The sequence below is a fragment of the Pteropus medius genome, unplaced genomic scaffold (assembly GCF_902729225.1).
Source record: "Pteropus medius unplaced genomic scaffold, Ma_sr-lr_union100, whole genome shotgun sequence".
In the NCBI taxonomy this organism is placed as follows: domain Eukaryota; kingdom Metazoa; phylum Chordata; class Mammalia; order Chiroptera; family Pteropodidae; genus Pteropus; species Pteropus medius.
Window position 1 is genome coordinate 9,549,228 of NW_024352787.1, and position 22,196 is coordinate 9,571,423.

The following is a 22,196-nucleotide window of genomic DNA, read 5'->3' on the forward strand; positions in this document are numbered from 1 at the left end:
AAAAGCACTTCTGACTCAACATGTCTGTGTCAGAGATGGCCAGTATCTGTTTTCCCCCTTCTTCCTTATTTCATTGGGGTTACAATGTGCCTAGCTAAAAAAAAAACAACACATTTGCTGTTAGAGCAGTGATATAATGGGAGTCTTTACCTGAGCCCTTCAGGACAGCTCCTTGAAGGCAGGGGAGGGGTGGGTAGCCTATTTGCCTTTTCCCCTTTCTTTCCTGCCAGAAATTTAGATAAAAAGAAAAAAACAAAGGGCAGTAATTACCAAGATCAGAAAGCTTTCTTTTGGCTTATATTTTTCTACAACATTTCAGGTGAGTCGAATTCTCACCTCTTAACCGGTAATATCATTTTACAACAGATATGGCTTAACCATTTGCTCCACCACAGTCTTTTCTTTCCAAGTTGAGTTTATACTCAAGTTTAAGGGAAGGAGAGCAAACTAGGAGAAAATGAACTTAAAAATTGTAGATGAGGCAGCAGCCCCTCTTTAAAGGCTGCATTGGAGATCCAGTAGCAACCACAAAGCAGGAAGGAGGTAGAAAGAGTGAAAGGGGCCAATTAGAGTAAATAGAAACCATCCATAAATATCTCTTTTGGGGTTAGTTTTTCTGCCAGAATTTTTATATGGAAGGACATCAGATTGTTTTGATATTTATTTTAAGAAAGGGATAGGAAGCCTACAAAATGTGTAATGGGAGCCTTAATCAATGTCATAATTTTTTTTTATTTGAGTTTTATAGGTCTAGTCAGTTCTCTAGAAGGAAGAAATGATTTTACTTAAGAACCAGCTGATAGAGAGTAAAACCTAGGTATGACGAAAAGGTGAAAGGAAAATAATAAACTCAGAAAATGTCTGGATAGAAACACCAACCCTGTACCCAGTTTGTGAATTTCCTTTACCAGATGTCCTTCACTTTCTTCTTGAACAGGAAAACTTTACCTCCAGAATAACTGTTTTCTCCTCATACTTTGAGCCATACTATCAGACCATCACTGTGGGTAGGGGGACAATGTTTATTGAGGGCCTCATATAAGCCTCATATTTGTGGATATTTCACTTCATCCTAAGATTTGAAAAGTCTTCAAAGGCCCTTTTCAAAACTCAGCTAGAATTCCATGTTCATTCTGACTCGACCAGATTTCTAATTCATCCTATCTTATAAAAGGAAGCAAAAGTCTAAAGCATCAGAATTTTAAATCCAAACTTTGATCAGGCCTTTTTAGAAGTTTCAGTTAATTAAATTGTTATAGTCGGGAAATATACAGTGTTTCTTAGTGTACTGGTAGAGACAATTACTTATAACTCATAGAAAAGAATAGGCCAGGAGTTAGGAGAAGGAGTGAGAGTAGAAAAGAATAGGGACAGACAGACCTGTATAAACAGTGGCTTGAACTTCTTGAGACACTTTGTAATTCAGTTGCCTAGAGAAAGTCTGGGTAACCTGAACATCCTGAAGCAAGTCTAACATTCCGAGGGGGAATGACCCACATTTGGAAGAGAGTAGTGTTGTACAAATACCGCACGTCAGTAGAGATGGGAAATTGTAAAACTATGACTACCACAAAGTTATTTTATTATTTTAGTTTCACAGATTCTACTTTGAAAAGCTTGTCTGTATAATTTTTGCACAGTGTCACGAAGTAACATGTCTTGCCTCAGATTCAAGTGCTGGCTCTTCTTTATTCCCCTCAGATAAATAACTACTTCTGTACCATTAGATTGAAAAATATATGTATAATTAGAACAGCTAAACTAAAGGACCATCAAATAAATAACCATTCTTTTAGTTAACTTTTAAATCTAACCCAAACTATAATTAAATTTGTTTTCATTGTAGTTGCTATTCTTAGGATTTGAGTCCTAGTCTTTTCCCTGTTTAATCTCGACATATGATTTAAGTAAATGGAAAATGTTAAGTTTTAGATTAATGTCACTGGGAGTTTTACATTTTTCGTGAAAGAGGACAGAAAAAGGAGGTACAAATCCGATACATGGAAACTTTGAATACGAAGGCATGAAACCTGAGGTTAAGATTTGCCAAGTCCAGCCTCACCAACATAGACGGACAAGCCCAAGTGCCAAGCAAAGAGGGTATAACCTTTCTATTTGTAAAGTTCTTGTAACTTTGGGTGGAGTTTTCCCTGAAGTCTTAATCTTGCCATCTGAGCTTGCAAGTACTACCAATATACTTTATCCATCATCCTAATTTAGGTCAAAAGTGTGAGTAATGTGGCCATTCAGTCTCTTCATCTTCTTCATGGTGAACTGTCATTACATAGGGATGGAGGTAAAACACACAGGTTTTCTCAAATATTGTGTGATGATGATGCCAAGCCCATAGGCTTCACCAGGTGCTGCTTCCTAACTATAGCTGAATACTTCATGCCAGGCAGGACCCACTTGCCTTTTAACTATCCATGTAACAGTTAAACACTATTTCAGTAATCACAGCTCCTCTAAAGCTGACTAATATTAGTAAAGTATTAAAATTCTGAAATTAGATTTACCGTTGATCTTACTAAGAATTGTTGGAATTAAAAATGGAATGTTCATTTTCATAGCTCATCTCTTTATTTAGCCCTCCTATTTATATTCCTATATATGATCACTTATATTTTTGTTTGAAAGGAAAAAATATATTTTGAAAATAAAACAGTAAAATAGTGAAATAATTTGTTACTGGTTACAAAAAATATGTAAGTAGCTTCTTTCTGCGTTTTTTCTATTCGTAAAAAATTAATGTCTTTTGAAAAAATTTTACCACACAGATGCAAAAGCAAGGAAAAATACTTTTAAATACTGTGGACCTAACTAAAGCCAATGAAGCTTAAACCAGTGGTTATTTTTATAGGAGGGGTTGAGTCAATACTTAGCCCATTCTTGAAAAGGGAAATCTGAAAGTGAAATGTTTGTGGTGTTACAGTAAGCCTTTCCTTAATTTCAGGAAGCATGTATTAAGATCTTGATGCTAAACTCCATTTTAGTCACTGGAAATATAAAAATGAATAAAAATATAGTCCCTCAATAGACTTGTTGTCTAATGGAATATTAAGTTGAACTACATGAAATATTAAGTTGAACTACATGAAATAGGGCAAATATGGTCACATATCAGTTTAGCCTAACGTATGTGTAAACAGATGTTTGCAATAATAGAGATCTGAACAAGGTGCTACTTCCACTGAGAAGTGCTTCATGCTGCTGAGAGCAGTCCATGAAGGCTTCCCAGAGAAGACATTTGAGCAGAGTTTCAGAAAATGATCGGAAATTCACCGTGTGTTCACAGGAAACAAAGAGAATGAGGGCATTCTAGAAATAAGAAACAGCTTGTGCAGAGTTGTTGAACCAAGAAAGAGCCTAGCAAATAGGAAACTGCAAATAGTTCAGACTAGTTGGAATGCAGAATATATTTAGGAGTGGCAGGAGATGAGACAGGCGAAGTAAGCAGAGGGCAGATTTAGAAGATGGGATATATCAAGCCAAAGAACTTGATTCTATCCTTAAGACTGGTGAAGTATGTGTAATCCAGGGAGTGTGCAAGGCAATCTGTTAGGATTCAGAGAGAAAATAATACTACTATGTATATTTACTTTTATTGTTTAGGGGTCGCAATGTATATAATTCTTATTGCAGTACTGGGTGAAATAATTTATAAATAAATATACATGTATTATGGGTTGATTTGTGCCCGCCCCCAAAAAAATTTGTGTTGAAGTCCTAACCTGTAGTATCTGAAAATGTGACCTTATTTGTAAATAAAGTCATTGCAGATGTAATTTGTTAAGATGAGGTCATACCAGAATAGAGAAGGCCCCCAATCCACTATGACACATGTCCTTGTAAAAGTCGAACACCGCATGAAGATAAAGGCAGAGACTGGGGTGATGCTTCTACAAGCCAAGCAACTTTAAGATTGCCAGCAAGCCATCAGAAGCCAAGGTAGAGGCCTGGAACAGATCCTTCCCTCAGAGCCCTCAGAAGGAACTAACCCTGCTGACACTTGATTGCAGACTCCTAGTCTCCAAAACTGTGAGACATAATTTTCTGTTGTTTAAACCACCCACTTTTTGGTATTTTGCTACAGCAGCCCTAATATATGGTGTGTGGTCAGAAAGTTTTGAGATCTTGATTAGATGCTGGGGAGCCATGGAATAGTTGGTTTATGTTTAAGAGTCCAAATTATTTATGTCCTGTCCTTTTTCAGTCTCTGTATTCAGTAATTAACTTGAAGTGATTTCTAGACTTCTTAGTACTCTACTTCTTAAAGTCATTATAGTGAGAAAACAATTTGTTCACTTTTTTGTTTGATATATTTTATGTTAAAGGAAGAAGGAATTAGGAAATATTTGACTTTTAGCTTAAGACAGACAAGATGAAAATATGCAACAGATTTAGGAGGAAGAATTTGCATTTAAGAAAAAACTATCAAGCCCATTAGGCAGAAGTGGCGTCAACATCAGAAACAGGGCCCTACCAACAGGAGTCATAGCTGTGAAGAGTTTAATAGCATATCTTCAGTGCAGGGAGGACTGTAGGCAAAGTGTGCTTTATTCTAGCTGTATACAAGTGTTAAGGACTTAAGGACAACTAGTCCTTTTTATATATGTCATACATTAGTCATGTGCCTGGGGTTCCAAAACAGAATGATTGAGAGAGTTTTCAAGGCCAGGGATAATACTCTAAACTCAGATGTACTTTTTTTGAGCCTGTTTGTAGGTGAACACAATCCAGAAGTCAGCAATGCATTAATTAATGTATTAATGCAAAAATATTTTTGCGTATTATATTTTGGGCATTTTAGATCTTTGTAGGCCATGGAATATTTGATCATTTTTGACCTTATTTATGTAAATCTACTAAAGCATTTTGAACTACTACTTTTTAAAAAAATCCACATGTATTTTAATAGTTCTGCCATCCATTAAACAAGCAATTTTCAGACTTTTTAAAAGTAATAGCCCAATATGCAATAACTATATTATGTAGTTTACCCCCATCATAGAGGACTATACCTTGATATGTTAAAGCTTTATTTCTTACATCTAGCCTGGAAGTTCTATATTTTATGATTATATAGTCACTGTGTAATCTATAAGAATGAAAAGGAAATTACATGGAGAGGGATAATAAATGTGCTACTGACCTATGATCTCATAGGGCCTATTCTTGGAGTTGCTTTTCAATAGTGAGATTGGGTTTATAAGAATCCATCATTGTCTTTAATTTGTTCCCCTTTGTGACCAACACAGCAGTCTGTGACCTTCAGCTATTTGTTCAAATATATAATGTTTACTGCTCCACAGAAACACATTTCCCTGTTTTCATCAGTGTTCTTTTAATAATTTTTGTTACTGCTCTATTCATTTTATTACACTGTTGCTACCTTTGGACTCTAATAGACTCAAAAACCAGTTTATCCAGTTTAATACATGGTTATTTTTCCCCTACCTATGATTTATAATCATATTTCTGTAAGCCGATAAATATTTGGAAGTATATATACATTTTATGTGCTTAGATTGTTATAAAAACTAGCACTATACAGAGAGGATGGGGGATAGCAGTGCAGTCTTTCAGATAAATGCCCGTGGTATTTACCATATGGCTCATTTTTCTAAGATTAAGATAGCTCAAGTGGCTAATCTGACAGCCCATAAATCATAATTCAGAGACTTTTCTACCTTTTTCTGAAGCGTACATGTAAAAGGATATGAATCACAGGCTATTCAGATAATTTGGTCATCTGTAATCTTTTCCATAAAATTTTTCCTGGAATTTTTCTTCTTCTTTTTTTCTCAAATTATTTTCTGGCTTTATTGAAATACAATAGACAATTAGTTGCTTGTATTTATATTGTACAATTCAATGAGTTTTTTTTTCAATTATAGTTGGCATATAATAATAATATACCAGTTTCAGTTGTATAGTAAGTGATCAGAGAGCCACATAACTCACAAAGTGATCACTGTACTAAATCTAGTACCCCTCTTCCTCCTTACATATTACAACATTATTAACCATATTCCCCATGCTACAATCTACATCTCCATGTCTATTCTGCAACTCTCCATTTGTACCTCTTAATCCCTTTGACTTTTTGTGCCACGCCCCCCAACCCCCTTCCCAACTAGTGGCCCTCAAAATATTCTCTGTATCTATGAGTTTATTTCCAATTTTGTTGTTGTTTATTTTGTTCTTTAGATTCCACATGTATGTGAAATCATGCAATATTTGTCTTTCTCTATTAGATCCATTTAATGCAGCGCAATACCCTCTAGGTTCATCAAGGCACTATCTTTTCCCATCCCCTTCCTTTTAGTCTGTGTGTGTCTTTTAATCTGAAATGAGTCTCTTGTAGACAGTATATCTAGGGGTCTTGTTTTTTATCCATTCAGCCACTCCATATTTTGGTTGGAGCACTTAATTCTTTTCCATTTGAGGTACTTATTGATAGGAATGTAGTTGTTACCATTCTTTATTCCTGTTTTTGATACATGTTTTCTCTTCTTAAAGAAGTCCCTCCAACATTTCTTGTAATGCTGGCTTGGTGCTGATGAATTCCTTTAGCTTATTTTTGTCTGGGAAGCTCTTTATCTGTCCTTCAACTCTAAATGATAGCTTTGCTGGATAAAGTATCCTTGGTTGTAGATCCTGGGTCTTCATCATGTCGAATATTTTGTGCCAAGCCCTTCTGTCCTACATAGTTTCTTTTAAGAAATCAGCTGCCAGTCTTATGGGTGCTCCCTTGTAGGTAACTATCTGTTTTTCTCTTGCTGCTTTTAAGATTCTCTCTTTGTAGTTAACCTTTGGCATTTTAATGATGATGTGTCTTAGTGTGGCCCTCTTTGGGTTCCTGGTTTTGGGGATTCTCGGAGTTTCCTGAGGTTGTATGTCTATTTCTTTCACCAGGCTAGGGAAGTTTTCCAACATTATTTCTTCAAATAGCTCTTCAACTTCTTTTCTTCTGGTACCCCTATGACATGGATATTTTTACATTTAATAGTGTCCCATAGGCTCCTTAAATTATTATTATAGTCTTGGCTTCTTTTTTCTTGCCATTCTAATTGAATGTTCTAGGCTTCTTCATCCTTTATTATAGGTCATTCGATCCTCTTCTTTATTCACTTTGTTTATTCTATTTAATATACTTTTCATCTAGATAAAGTCTTCTTCATTTCTGAATGGTTCCCTTTTGTAATTTCCATTTCCATTTTTATGTTTTTTATGTCTTTGTTGAAGTTCTCACTGATTTTATCTGCAGTACCCAAAAGTTCACTGAGCATCTTTATAACCAGTGTTTTGAACTCTGCATCTATTAGATTGTTTGACTTATTTCTGAATCTCTGTTCTGTTCTTTCATATGGTTTCTGCTTCTTTGTTTTCCCTTTTCAACTGCCTTTCTGTGTCTGTTTCCATGTATTAAACAAAGTTCTTAAGTCTTCCAGTCTTATTTCTGCAGATTTGTGAAGTAGGTGTCCAGTGGCACATTCCTGAGAGGGGTTCAGCTGCAGGCCAAGTTTAGCCCCAGCCTGTGCCCCTCTTGGGCCACCTGTTAAGATTCAGCAAGCAATCCACAGATGCTGTGCTTCTAGTTGCCTCAAAAGGCCATGCCAGAGGGGGAGGAAAAAAAAATGGCATAGATGATAGAGGCTCTGTTCATCTCCCTGGCGACCAAATCAAAGTTGTGACGGAAACAAGGAGCAGCAGCAAGGAAAATTTGCCTGGGATCTAGATGAACAAGCCATACAACTAGGGAGAAATCCAAGAAATCACCCTGCAACGACAGAAGGTGGGACAGGGCAAGGACACGGGGCTTCCCAGTCTTGAGCGGCTGAGTGAGATGGAGGCAGCGGCAGAAGCCTCTTAAAGGGGCCGCATCTGTGAGCGGATTTTCTCAGTGACAGACCAGCTCACTCTGAGTACCAGTGCAAGTTTGGCTGTGTGCAGGGGGCACCAGGGACTTACAAGGAGACATTGTCGGAGTGAGGGCCGAGGCGAAATTCGCTTTGTACAGAAGCGCTGGGGATATCCATTGTTCTCTGTTGAGCCCTCTCCACTCCCAGTGTGCAGACACAGCACCACCACAGCCGTGACATCATCAAACTGGATAACGGAGGTCACTCCGCTCAAAGGATTCCCTGAAACCCCACCTCCCCCAACTCGCGGCCCCACCCAAGCCACATCCAGGTGTATCCTCGGTGAGTCAGGTGCTCCTTGCTGAGCAGCGCCTAGACTCACACTGGAGGCAGCTGGCCTCAGTTTCTGGTGTGGCCTTTTCAAGCAACAATAAGCACAGCATTCATGGATTGATTGCTGAATTTCAATAGGTAGCTCCAGAGGGGTACAGGCTTGGGATAAATTTGGCCTGCAGCTGAACCCCTCTCAAGACTGTGCCACTGGACACGTACTTCACAAATCCAAACTAATAAGACTGAGAGACTTAGGAGCTTTGCTTAGTACATGGAAATAGACACAAAAAGGCAGCCAGAATGAGAAGACAAAGAAGCAGAAACCAAACGAGAGAACAGAACAGAGATCCAGATATAATGGAATCAAGTAATCTAACAGATGCAGAGTTCAAAACACTGGTTATAAAGATGCTCAATGAACTTATGGGAAGTGTAGATAAATTCAGTGAGAGCTTCAACAAAGAGATAAAAAACAAAAATGGAAAATATAAAAGGGAACCAGTCTTAAATGAAGAACACATTATCTGAGTTGAGAAGTATATTAAATAGAATAAACAAAGGAGTAAACAAAGTGAATAAAAGGATCAAATACTCTATCTAGAGGATGGGAAAGCCAAGGACACGGAAGCAGAATGGCAAGAGATAAGATGCCAGGAGTATAAAAATAATCTAAGGAGCATATGGGACACTAGTAAGGATCCAAATATCCATCTGATCAGTGTACCTGAAGAAAATCAAGATGTTGAACAGCTGTTGGAAGAAATAATGATGGAAAACTTCCCTAACCTGGTGAAGGAAATAGACATACAACCCCAGGAAGCTAAGAGAATCCCAAAAACCAGGGATCCAAAGAGGCCCACACTAAGACACATCGTCATTAAAATGCCAAAGTATAAATAGAAAGAATCTTAAAAGCAGCAAGAGAAAAACAGATAGTTACCTACAAGGGAACACCCATAAGACTGGCAGCTGATTTCTCAAAAGAAACTATGCAGGACAGAGGGCTTGGCAAAAAAATATTCGACAGGGTGAAGACCCAGGATCTACAACCAAGGATACTTTGTCTAGCAAAGCTATCATTTAGAGTTGAAGGACAGATAAAGAGCTTCCCAGACAAAAATAAGCTAAAGGAATTCATCAGCACCAAACCAGTATTACAGGAAATGTTGGAGGGACTTCTTTAAGAAGAGAAAACATGTATCAAAAACAGGAATAAAGAATGGTAACAACTACATTCCTATCAATAAGTACCTCAAATGGAAAAGAATTAAGTGCTCCAACCAAAATATGGAGTGGCTGAAAGGATAAAAAATAAGACTCCTACATATGCTGCCTACAAGAGACTCATTTCAGATTAAAAGACACAGACTAAAAGGAAAGGGATGGAAAAATATATTGCTTTGATGGACCTTGAAGGTATTTAAGTCAGAGAAAGATAAACATTATGTGATTTCATTTATACGTGGAATCTACAGAATAAAAAGAACAAACTAAACAAAAACAGACTCACAAATATAGTGGACAATTTGGGGATGGACAGAGGGGAGAGGAGTTTCAGGGGCTGAGAGAATGAGGTGAAGGGTTAAAGAAGTACAAATTAGTAGCTGATGGATGGTCACGGGGATGGGGAGTACAGCGCAGAGAATGCAGTTAGCATTAATACGTTGACTAGCTGGAGGGTCATAGAAAGGAGGGAGCAATTGGGATTATTTAATGAACTATAGAGATGTCTACCCAATGTATTGTATAGTTGAAACTGATAAAATAAGTTAAAAAGAAAAAAAGGCCACACCAGAAACCGAGGTCACCTACCACCAGTGTGAGTCTAGGCGCTGCTCATTAAGGGGCACCTGACTGACTGAGGACACACCTGGATGTAACTTGGGTGGGAACCCCGGGTTGGTGAAGGTGGAGTTTCAGGGAATCTTCTGGGCGGAGGGACCTCTGTCATCTAGTCTGATGAGTCTCAGCTATGGTGGTGCTGAGTCCGCACACTGGAAGGAGGGAGGGCTCAGCAGAGGAAAAATGGATACCACTGGCACTTCTGTACAGATTGTGTCTTGTCTCCGGCCCTCACTCTGACAACTCAGTGTCTCCCCCATAAGTCCCTGGTGCCCCCTGCGCAGCTGAACCAGCACTGGTGCTCAAAGCAAGCTTGTCCGTCACCACAAAAGTCCGCTCACAGACACAACTCCTTTAAGAGGCGTCTGTAGCTGCCAGCTGCCGCAGCCTCTATCCCACTCAACTGCTCCAGACCAGGCAGCCTCACGTCCTTGCCTGCTCCTACCTCCTCCCATTGCAGGGTGATTTCTTATTTCTCTCCCTAGTTGTAGAACTTGTTCATTTAGACCCCAGGTGATTTTCCTTGCTGTTTGTTCCTTCTTTCTGTCACAACATTGATTTGGTCACAAGAAGGATGAACAGAGCCTCTATCATCTATGCCATTTTTTCCTCTCTTGAATCTTTATTCTTTTAGTAAATGTTTATTGAGTCCCTACCATGTGCTAATAGTGATCATGCTAAATTTTAAGTATACATGTACACAGTCCCAGCCTCATGGGATAGATATATCACACACAAAAATTTTTTATATATAATTATATATATAAATTATATAGAGGTATATATGTACTCTCTGATATGTTATAAAGGAAATAAACAGTTTTTTCTACATCAGTAGAAGTTACTTTAAATAGAACAGTCAGAAAAGGAATGAGAAGTGAAAAGTATTCTAGGCAGAGAGATTAGCTTGTGCAAAGGCGTTGGGTTTGTTTAAGGAACAAGAAGGGCATTAAGTTCAGTATAGAAAAGATTTTTCTCTTTTGGCTAGAATAATGTATGTTACATAATAAGCGTGACAGAAATATTTGTGACTCAATGAATATCTGTATACATAGGATTTAATGAGTGTAAATTGAGGTTAGAGAAGTAAGCAAGGACTAGACCTTGCCAAGCTCTGTTAAAAATGGGACAATCTAATTTACATTTATAATGATCACTCACAGCTGTATAAGGAATAATTTAGTGGATATCAAATATGGAAGAAGGGAAACCCAGGTACGTGGTGCAGTGGATGTGGAGACACGTGGACCAAAAAATCACTAAATAACTGACTGTTAGAGCCAAGGTGAGTGTGTTTAACTTCTCCCCTGAGTCACCTCTTCAGCAGGTTAGCAAAGTTATTATGTCCAGTTTATCTTTTTACACCTAGGACTGCCACAGCCCCTTAACCCCTGGACCAAGCCTGGAAAGAAATTAACTTGTTGCTAAGAATTCAAACCCTTTAAGTTATTTCAAAGTTTCTCCTGCATCTTTGTGTAACTAAGGAAATGACCATCTTAAATGAAGTCACAGGGGAGATCAAGAATGTGGATTATACTGTAAAATAACTGACTTGTTCTTGAAAAAAGTCAGTGTATGGAAAAAAAGCCAGAGAAACATTTTGGCTCTCCAAACTATACACTATGAGTGCTATGCATACAGAAGCAAAAGCAAGAGAAAATTGTTTTAAAATATTGTTAAGCTAAATAAAGCCATAAATAAAACTAACGATTATTCTTATAGAAGTCTTGTCCCCCAGCCACCTCTAGCACTATTTTAAGAGGTAGTTTCTTTTCATGGAGACTATGTCTGTTATTCTAGGCAGTGACCCGCAAAGTTGAGCCCAAAGATTGGCAGAGAAGTGTCTGCGAAGCTGAGTTGTCATTAAGACAACATTCTCTTTTTCGCAAGATATGCTAAAAATAAGCTGCAAGGCTGACAGTTGTTTTATAACATTGATTAGCACATAGGTTCTCAATGAATGGGAATTTGCTACCTCACAGAGTAGGCTGTTCCACTTTTGTGTTGTCCTAGTTGTTAGAAAGTTATTTCTTTCACTGAGCTAAACATTTTCACCCTCTTCTTCCCATCCATTGTATGTCGTTTTACTTTCTAGAACCTTGGCAAATAAGGTAATCCCTTTTTTTGGAATTATAAGATTTATTTTGGAATGTTGCCAGGGCTAACTTTTACTCTTTTAATATGTTTCAAGAGAAAATGAAGCACTGTCAGGAGTTATATTTATTAGATGCAGTAGGCCATGCCTCATATTGAAGGCAAGTTTTGTCTCCGTATTTACTAGTCATTACAGCCCTTTTAATGAGGCAACTCAGTAGTCTATGCCTGCATAACTACCACAATTATTCTCCTTGATCTTTAAGGAATCCCAGCTTCTTTTAAGGTGAGCAGGCCTCTGCTGGAATAATAATAATAATAAAAACCACAATTATTAAAAGCCAGATGACTGCCTTAGTCCCTTTCCCCTCCCCCATTTCTAAGCCATTTACATAACCGATAAAATAGTGTCAAGATCTTTCCTTCAAGTTTTAGGACACCTATCCTCTCAATACCTTGTTCTAGGTATGACCTAGTGCTTCCCATTCCTGAGATACTCTCAGGTTCTGCAGAAAGAAGTGGCTGTCCCCTCGCCCACACTCTCCCTCTCTACTTATTCTATATCACACTGTCCCCTGCCCTCTTTCTTCAGTAGCTGTTCCTTCACCAGTTTTATAATCTAGAAATGTAATCTCTCAGCCATGGATGGCCTCCCTGCCATTCTCTTCATGTTGTGGTTTTATACCTTTTTTAAAAAATTCCTTTATTATCATTGTAATCAGGCATCTTGAGGGAGAGGAGATAATATGCACTGTCTGTCAGCCAACTTGAACCAGAAACAGCAACACAACATGTATAGTCAATTGTACAAGCATATTAAAGAAATGTGGAAAACAGAAAAGTAAAAATCTATAATTGTACCACACTAACAAAATTCATTTATTTGTTTGTTTATACATTTATTCACTCAAGTCACTAGATATTTACTAATTTTTTTTTTTTTTAATGCCTACAGCACCTGCTCTTCCTAGGTGGTCTCCCATCCAACTACTAATCAGGCCCAACCCTGCTTAGCTTCCAAAATCAGATGGGATTGGTCGTGTTCAGAGTGGCATGGCCATAGACTACTAAATACTTATTATGGTCTAATCACCATGCCTCCAAGAGAATTAAAGTCTAGTAAGGGAATTGGAGCCAACTAGAAATAATCACTAATAATATTATAGTATGTTTTCATTGAATCCTAATGGTATAGTTTTTAATATATTGGAGTTACACTGTATTCAGTCTTATTTTATTTTTATTTAACTTACAGCACAGTGGGAGTGACAAAAGAGGGGCAAAGCTGTTTATTCTAGATTCTTGGCCATCAGGAATAAGATTGTTATTTTTTTTTCTTTTTTTTTATTAAATTTATTGGGGTGACATTGGTTAATAAAATCATATGGGTTTCAGATTATATTATTTTTAACCTGAGTCTGGAGTATACTACTGTTCTATAATTTATATAGCAGGCCTTGTTCCTTTTCTGCTTCACGGAGCCTGTCTCTAGCTGTTCTGTTTCTCCACCTTAAACTGAGTCATCAGCTGTGGGTAGATGGGTGCTCCTCACTGCCCAGCAGTCAGTCAGGGTGACAGCTGACAGAGCTCACTTTTACCAAAATGGCAGGTGGGGCAGAATAGGCATCCGTCTGGAGATAGGATCAGCTCTTGCGCCCTGCTTCAGCTACTTCAGTCTCTTACAGATCAACCTGCACGGTGGATGACAGAGATCTCATGACCTAGTCCATAAAAGGCTGATCCTGTGCATGTTTTCTCATCTCCTAATTCAACTCTTCTTCCATCATTTCCCATAGTCCTTTTCTACCCTTCCCCTTCCAGAATCCTGATTTTCACAAAAGACTGTTTTTTTTCCTTAATGCCACTTCTCCCCTCAGAAAAAGTGAAAGCGTAGTCCATTTTATCCCTTATTTGTTGTACAAATTTTATAGCCTCAGGCTTCCATTTAAAGTCTATAGCTTTAGCCTTTTTTGCCTGGTTTCTGCTCTCTTTGTAGTTAAATCATATTTTACTATAACTAAATCATACTCCACCAATTTTTTTTACAATGTAATGGTTTTTAGTATATTTACAAAGCTATGCAACATCACCATAACCTAATTTTAGAATATTTTCCTCATCCCAGAAAGAAACAAACCACATAACCATTTGCAGTCACTCCCTATTTTCCCTACTCTCCTGCCAGCCCTAGTCAATCATTAGTCTACTCTCTGTCTCCATAGATTTGTCATTATTGTTGTTTGTAGAGGGGATAGGTATAGATGGGGAAAGAGGTGAGCTCTGGTCTGAAGGTGAGCTTCTATTTCTGACTCTGTCTTCTATCTCCCAAATTTGAAGTTAAAACTCCTTGCCCCTTTGAATATTTTCTTCCAAGGATTTCTATCTGATCTCCAAAAGATATTCATATATATCTATAAACATATATATATGTATTATATGTATTACACACACACACACACACACCTAAATTTGACCCCTCTTTTTTTTTTCTGAGCATCAGTGACTTTTGTAATTTCCTTCTTTCTTCAAAGAGCATTTTGTTCATTTTTATTTTTTTAAACTTGTGTCATAGCATTAACTGGAAGCTGAACTGGCAGCTCCTTGAAGGTAGGGCTTCCTTCCCAGTACTCTGGCAGACAATCAGTCAATGTTTACTAAGTGAAGCACTTCATTTCCCAAACCATATGGCATTCTGGTGGTTACAAATGTTCCCAGTCAACTCACACATAAAGCATTTAGCTACCTACAAACTAGATATTAATAGGCACCAAAATCCTAGAACTCCAGGGAGGGCCAAGGTGACGTTATCGAGGGGCTAAATTTGATTTTATTTCACGTCTTTAATCTTATTTTTTGTGAATGAGTAACCTTAGAGCAAATACATGCATACACACCCACCTTGCCCTGAGTTATATTTCAAAGCCTTCTGTCTGAACTGACAATGAGGGCACCATGCCTCAAAACACTTTTCCCTGAGTCTGTTTCCTAGGTTTTTCAAATGAAGCAGCCAGTCCTGTATCTGGCTGATTTTAGGTACGATGTCTATAATACTCGATAACAGTGAATGGTGGGAGACGGTAGAATGAACCATGCGGAAATGGCTTGGAGGAAACACCCTTCTCTGCCATGCGCATAACTGGAATCAAACATGGGGAGGCAAAGAGAGGTGGGAGGTCAGTATAAAAAGCCTCTTTAATGGGTACTTTTTCCAACCATGGTATCTTGGCCTCCTCAGCATCCCCACCCCTCAGGAATCACCCTTTGTGATGTCTGAGCTACCCATAGCCACCATTGGCTGTGGGGAGTGACCTGATGACCAAACAAAGCTGAAGGGGTGTGACTCCTCATTGTCCTGGGGAGGGGAATATATACAGAGGACAGGACTCCTGGGGTAGACAACTGAGAGGCTTCAACATGAAAAAAATGACCAAGAAATCATGGGATCCACAAACCACAAGCTGCAAGCAGTGGAAGAAGAAGACCTGCTCTCAACCTGAATCAAGACGCAATAGCAAGGTCAGATGACCCTATCCAAGTTCCTCTTCTTCCCCATTTATGTCCTCTCCTGGCAGCCCTCGCCCCAAATAATCCCGCCTCTGCCTGGCACAAACCTCAGCTCCCCATTCCCATCCAGCCCCCATTTCTTCTCCCAACCCAATGCTCTTTGGGCTCACTTTGTTGCCTTACCAGGTTCTGAAGATAAATAAGAAGACAAAAAGATCATTTCACATGACTTCAAGGAAAAAATACTCTCCTAAAGTTATAACAACTTCAAAAAGGCAGAAGAGAGTGAGAAGAGCCAACAAGTTTCAGCCATTACCATAGTCTGAGCCAGAAACAGCCAGGCCAAGCCCAGCAGACACCATAGAACCCCACTACTCCAAGATAAGACCCCTGCAAACGGTACCCGCAGAGCAAGCTTCAGAGACCTCAGACAATCTGCTACATCTATATAGTCCTGGCTGCTGAAAAATAGACAACTGCATAGGGACTCAGATACTAACGCAGACCATGGAACACAAATGGTGGTTATTAAAAGAAAATCAATAAGGTGTGAGAAGACTCTCCAAAAATAAAATTAAGCTCTCTGCACAGAAATGAATTATGTTGCATTAATGTTTGAGACTGTCCCTCACAAGAGAGTGAAATGACAGAGATAAGCTCCGAATCTTTGCTGCAAAGCAAGTCACCCCCACCACTCCTGTCTCCACCCCAACATCCACCTGAGGAGAGAATGTACGTGCAGCCTACCAGGGGTGGGAAGATATCATTTCTACCAGATTTCCCAGCTGTGGCAGACCAATTTAACAATTTCTTTACCTGGTACTAAACACTCATTTTTAAACATGAGTGAAATCACAACACAGCAGTGCCCATGTACACTCTAACAGGCTTAGAGGCAATGGAGAAGGGAAAAGGGAAAAAGAAAAAAAGAAAGGAAAGACTTCCGCAGGGAGTCTGACTTTCTCAGTCATGATGCAGAACTGAGCTGCTCTAGTCATGTGGGAGTAATTCAGGTGGAAGTTGAAGGCCCCTCAGCTTCACGGGCTCCCTCATCCTCCATTGACCTTGAGGAGAGTTGTAATAAAGGACGGAGCAGCACTAGGCCTCGGCACCAGAGGATAATCGTGTGGCCACATCAAGCAGAGATATTCGTCTCTTGTCTGATCCTGCCCAACTTTCCAGTGTCACCCTCCCGGTGAATTGTTCCTCCCCTTTAAAGCCTAGAGTGGAGCTCTCAGAGTCCCCCACAGAGGCAGAAATGTTTGGGATTCCAATATTTATAGGTTAGAACAATAGTTCTCAAAAAATTTGTTTTGTGTCTCTCCAAGAGAATTTGAAAAACTATGCACATTACGTAATTTAAAGTTGACATCCAAAATTTATCGTAAGTTTAAATATTTACTGAGAATGTAATTTCTTATTGTAAATATTGATATTTAAAACATTAGTCTTTTAAAATTTACAATTTGATGTATGTTTTTGGTCAAATAAGTTTCACTTTCCTATGGAATGAGACCACTAGACAGGGTTACTATTTGGCCTGTATTTTTCTCAAAAAAGCTTCGAATCTGCTCAAGAATTTGAATAAGCACATGGTTGAGACAGTTCTTTGCCATGCCATGTGAATGACATGATTTTTTTTTTGCATATGCGGACAAGTGCCATTCTGACCTCTGTGCACTCTGTATGCCTGTGGGACACGTTAGTTGCATACTGCACCCCAGCAGTGCGGCAAATTGAACTGACTGCGGTTGTTTAGTAGTTTTCACTTAAAAATAAGATGTCTAGTGTTGTGTAGCATTTTTTGTGAACAGGATTGTCCTGACCATTTTTCGCTAGTGAAAAATGGAACACAGATATATTTATATAGATTTGCTGAAATTTAAAATGCTCATGGCATATCCTTAAAAACAGTCTCTCCTATATCACCTTTTGCCTCACCATATCTTTTAATTAAATTTAAAACAAGTTCCTATTTTCTCTAGAAAGATGGATCCACAGGAGACTAATAGCATTTAGTTGCCTCTGGGAAGGGAAACGGAGTGGCTGGGACAGTGGGAGGAAAACATTTATTGTGTTATCCTCTTGTATCCACTGAATTTTAAGCCATGTGAATACATTGCATATTAAATTTTAAAATACAATTTTAAAAATAAGAGTTTAGTTAATTTTGTAATAACTTTAAAAAAACTTTGCTTGCCAGAATTGTAATAATAGGTAGTTATTTTGGTTTTTGATCATTAAAACATTTCTCTAGTTCTTAAAGATTTATCCAACAAGCATACACAATAATAACATAATGGCAACAAGAAAGTTACTGACAGGAAGACATCGAAACAGTATAATGAAGCCAGATTAGCAAAAAGGTGCCCAAACAAGAAACTAAGACTCAGAGTATCCCAGCTTTTTATTTTAAGAAATGGAAACATTAAATGTCTAACCACTATGCTGTATACCTGGAATTAATGTAAAATAATATTGAATGTCAACTCTAATTGAAAAATAGAAATTAAAAAAAAAAGAAATGGAAAGATTAGTCAATGAATACCTATATTAACACTCTTCACCTAAATTTCACCAGTTAAATATGTTACAGATAAGGTACCATATTTGCTTTATCACTAATACACATTGGTGTTCATTAGGTCCAACAGATCCTAGTGCTATCTGGAACTTTATTTTACCTTGTTAACAGCTTCATCAGGATGTCCTACCAGGACTTTGCCCTGTGAAACCCCACAGCATATTATTCTCCTATCACCAGAGCTATTGGTAATGGTGACCTCAAAGATACTGCAGACCTAAGGGTGCAACCCACGCTTACAATTTGGACCTGGACTTTTTTATGGTGAATGAAAATCAAGAGAACTTGGCATTAACTGAATTGAATTGATCATCAACTTTTGTTAGGTGTATTGTAGGGAGGTGCTGTAGAACTGGAATAAAGAAAGAATTAAAGCTCCGTGGACGAGTTATATCTATTTATAATAAACTGATGATACAGTAAGTAAAATGTTTGAGTTCTGTGAACCTTTATAGCAAACTAATCAAACCCAAGGGGGGAATTGTGGGAACCTCTAATTTATAGCCAGTTGGTCAGAGGCAGAGGTAACAACCAGAACTGGTGATTCTATCTGTGTGGGAAGTAATATTGCGGGACCGAGCCTTTAACTCTGTGGAATCTGATGTGCTGTCTCCAGGTGGATAGTGTCAGAATTAAGCTGAATTGTAGGACACCCAGCTGGTGTCTGAGAATTACTTGGTATGGGCGGGAAAACCCACACATTGTAATTGAGGTCAGGATCGTAATCAAATGGATGCAAGGGTTCAGGTGCCAATTTCGGCTAACTTAAGCAAAGGGAAGTTTATCTTCTTCAGGGAACAAGAACACTTAAATGAGATTTCTGTTAGAATATCTAAGTTAAAAACAAATTATCAGGCTCATAGAAAAGCTTTAAAGCAACAGTGGTCACACTTTGTGGTTTCATCTTTCTCCCTCTGTATCTAAGTGGTAAACAGTGTGAACTAGAGAATAAATATTTGTATCATGCTTTGCCCACCAAGATTTGTAAAAAGCATTAAATGCTTCAGAGACATTGGACAAAGGAGAATATTTAGTAGTTTGGGACCATTCTGGAGAGAATCAATATATATCTCAGGGTGGGGATTCCTGGTGAATCCCAAGAGGCCGGAAAAGCTGCTCACCACGCAGCCTCCCCACTTACACACACGGAGGAATTACCCTGTTCAGGAGAGAAGAGACTTAATATCAGGGCTCCTTTCTGTTCTCACTTACCTGGGTTCCAAAGAAGGTTTCCAAATACACCATTTTTTCTTAAAAACATTCTTCATACTTGATCTGATGATTTTTACTTTTCAAATGCAATCCATCAAATGCCTTTTCTATTTTCTAAATTATTTCTATTTAAATACAAAATTGAATTTAATTGTTTTAAAAATCACATATGCAGAATTCCAGATTATAGATAGCTCCATTCATCAATTCTTAAAAGCTTTTTAGTTTAATGTTTTCACAATATTTAGTTCCTACTTTGTTGCTCTGGTTTTTTGTTTCGTGCTCTTAGTCCCCTGATTTAACTTTCTGTTTAACCTAAAACCCAGACTTGGGAAACATCTCTTCACATACTTGTCGTTCATTGTTCATCCTGCCTCAATGCCTTGCATTTGACTGAACATGCCCAGTTCTTTTAACAATTTCTCAAAGATCTAATTTCATAAGCCTTTAATCAGTTGCTGTTCTCTGAACACTCTCCAAGTTTTTTCTCTTTATGGAGCATGGCATGTAAAATTAAATATAGTTTGTTCCAACTGAAGCCTGCCCAATGCCAAATAAATAAAAAATAATCGCTTCTCTACTTTTTCACGCATATGCCTTACTACAATACTATAAAATATTTGTCTATTATTTCAACATAGAAAAGACTCATCCAACTGATCATTAACCATAATCGTTGGGTCTCACGTGGCTTTGCTTCAGCTATGGCTGTCTTAGCCAGTATTTCCACGTTTGTTGCAATTTGGTAGCATATTAAAAATTAAATTTTAAGTCCATAAAAGGATTTTCTTCACATTTTCCTTCAAAGATTGGTCCATGAACAATTGGTGTAAATGTGAATTTAGTGCTTGGGGTCTCCAGAACTAAAGCTTGAATGATTCTGAGTATTTTTGTGATACAAACTGGAAAGGATTCAGATGCTAGATAACGGGAGAGACTGCCAAAAACTGTGGAAGAAGCAGCCTGCTTTTGTTTTATCCTGTCATCCTTCAGTTGTAAGCAACAGAAAGCAATTTGGGCTAACTTTAGCAAAGGGGAGTCTATTGGCAAAATATCAGAGGATTTTCAGGCTAGAGAATAATGCTTAGAGAGCAGCGAACACCAAGAATGCTCCAAAAAGCAGAAATCTCAGCATTTGTTCTTCCCTAGTCATTCACAGTTCTATACCCTGGGCACTGATCTCAGGCACTGGAGGGGTCCTAAAAGTGGTAAGACAAAACCAGTGTACTTCACAACATTACAGTCTAGGAGGAAAAGAAAGAGAGACACAAATAATGAAATATAAAACTAAGTGTTGATTATGCCTTAAGTAAAATGTTCTAAAAGCTGACTTCCCAGTTGTCTCCTGGTTACAGACAAAATAGACTTCCCCATAACTCTTAGTGTAAACGTGGTTGCTGGTAAAGTGTATTTAGCCTATCTTTAACAATCTCTCATTTATCTTCTTCAACCTCTCCTCCACTCAGATTCCATGATATTTCCAGCTCGGTAAATGACAAAATGAAAAGCACCAATCCTTAAAGATGGTTTTATAACACATGGCTTTACAAATCCCTTGGGCTTTTAAAGGTGCCCTCAAAGCTTATGTTTTAACCTTGCTCTAGGAAATTCTCACTTTCAGAGAATAACTCATCTAAATCATTTTTTTTTTTTTTTTGGATGTCATCTCAGGCAGCACTTGCAACCTCAGTGAAATAACACATTGGTGTATCACATTTTGATATGAGGTGATCACAAGTAATCGTTCAGAGTGGAGGGGGGGTCTATTATTAAAAGGGAACTCAAAAACACGAAAATAATTAAGAATGGCAACAAAGATTGGCTATGGTTTACATATAACTCCCTGCATGCCAGTTGCAATTTATCCCTTTCTCTCTCAGGAAATCATACTGGAATGCATAAATATGTGTGTATATACATACGCATACATAAATAAATCAAAAAGCAAAAATAAATACTCAATGATCATAATCTCTGCCACATAACACGTTCTTTTTTTTACTGTGATAAAATATCCATAACATAAAATTTACCATTTTAACCATTTTTAAGTTTATAGTTCAGTGAAATCAAGTACATCCACATTGTTGTGCACTGTCACCACTATCCATCTCCCAAACTTTTATATCATTCCAAACTGAAATTCTGTCTTTTACTAATTAATTTTATCACATCCTTTGAGAAAATTTGAAATACTTTGGGAGGCTGAAAATGGGAGAATTTCTTTTCTACCTATCAATAGTTTTTGATTTGTTCAATTCAATACCTATATAGGAAAAATGAATTAACAGAATATGAACAGAATTTGTTCATAGTCAATACCTATATAGGAAAAATGAATTAACAGATTTATCGATTTTTTTTTGCATTATAGAATCTTAATTTGGGAGATACTTTTTAGACTGTTTAGGCATTGGACTTGTATGTACAGTAAAATTTCCAAAATAATTTGGGAGAGTAACATGGTGTTTTTTACTTTAATTTTTGCCAATGTAAGTACAATAGGGAAAAAAATGTTATTCATCACCACTGTTCACAAAAAGTACGTCTTAACACAAAAATAAATAGGAAAGTCATAAAGATGAATAAAAAGGAAATTTAATTAAACTGGATAAATTCACCTTTATGAAAATGTTACTCACTGCATGTTTATTTTTCTGAATGTACCAGTGACTGGTGGAAATTATAACGTAGAGAAACAATGCTGAGAGAGAACAAATGTATATTTGGTCTCCGTCAACCACCTTCCAGCAACATTCAAT

At 37.8% G+C, this 22,196-nt stretch overlaps 1 long non-coding RNA gene and 1 pseudogene across 1 annotated transcript in view; one reads left to right on the forward strand and one right to left on the reverse strand.

The window, feature by feature from the left end:
• LOC120591713 (uncharacterized) overlaps positions 1-21,655 on the forward strand; it is a 28,750-nt gene extending 7,095 nt beyond the window's left edge. Inside the window, exons 2-3 of the long non-coding RNA XR_005649959.1 lie at positions 15,370-15,650; positions 15,825-21,655. This is a non-coding gene — a long non-coding RNA (uncharacterized LOC120591713). The remainder of the gene's footprint in view (positions 1-15,369; positions 15,651-15,824) is intronic.
• On the reverse strand, positions 13,081-13,199 carry LOC120592054 (uncharacterized; annotated as a pseudogene).
• Positions 21,656-22,196: the final 541 nt, after the last annotated feature.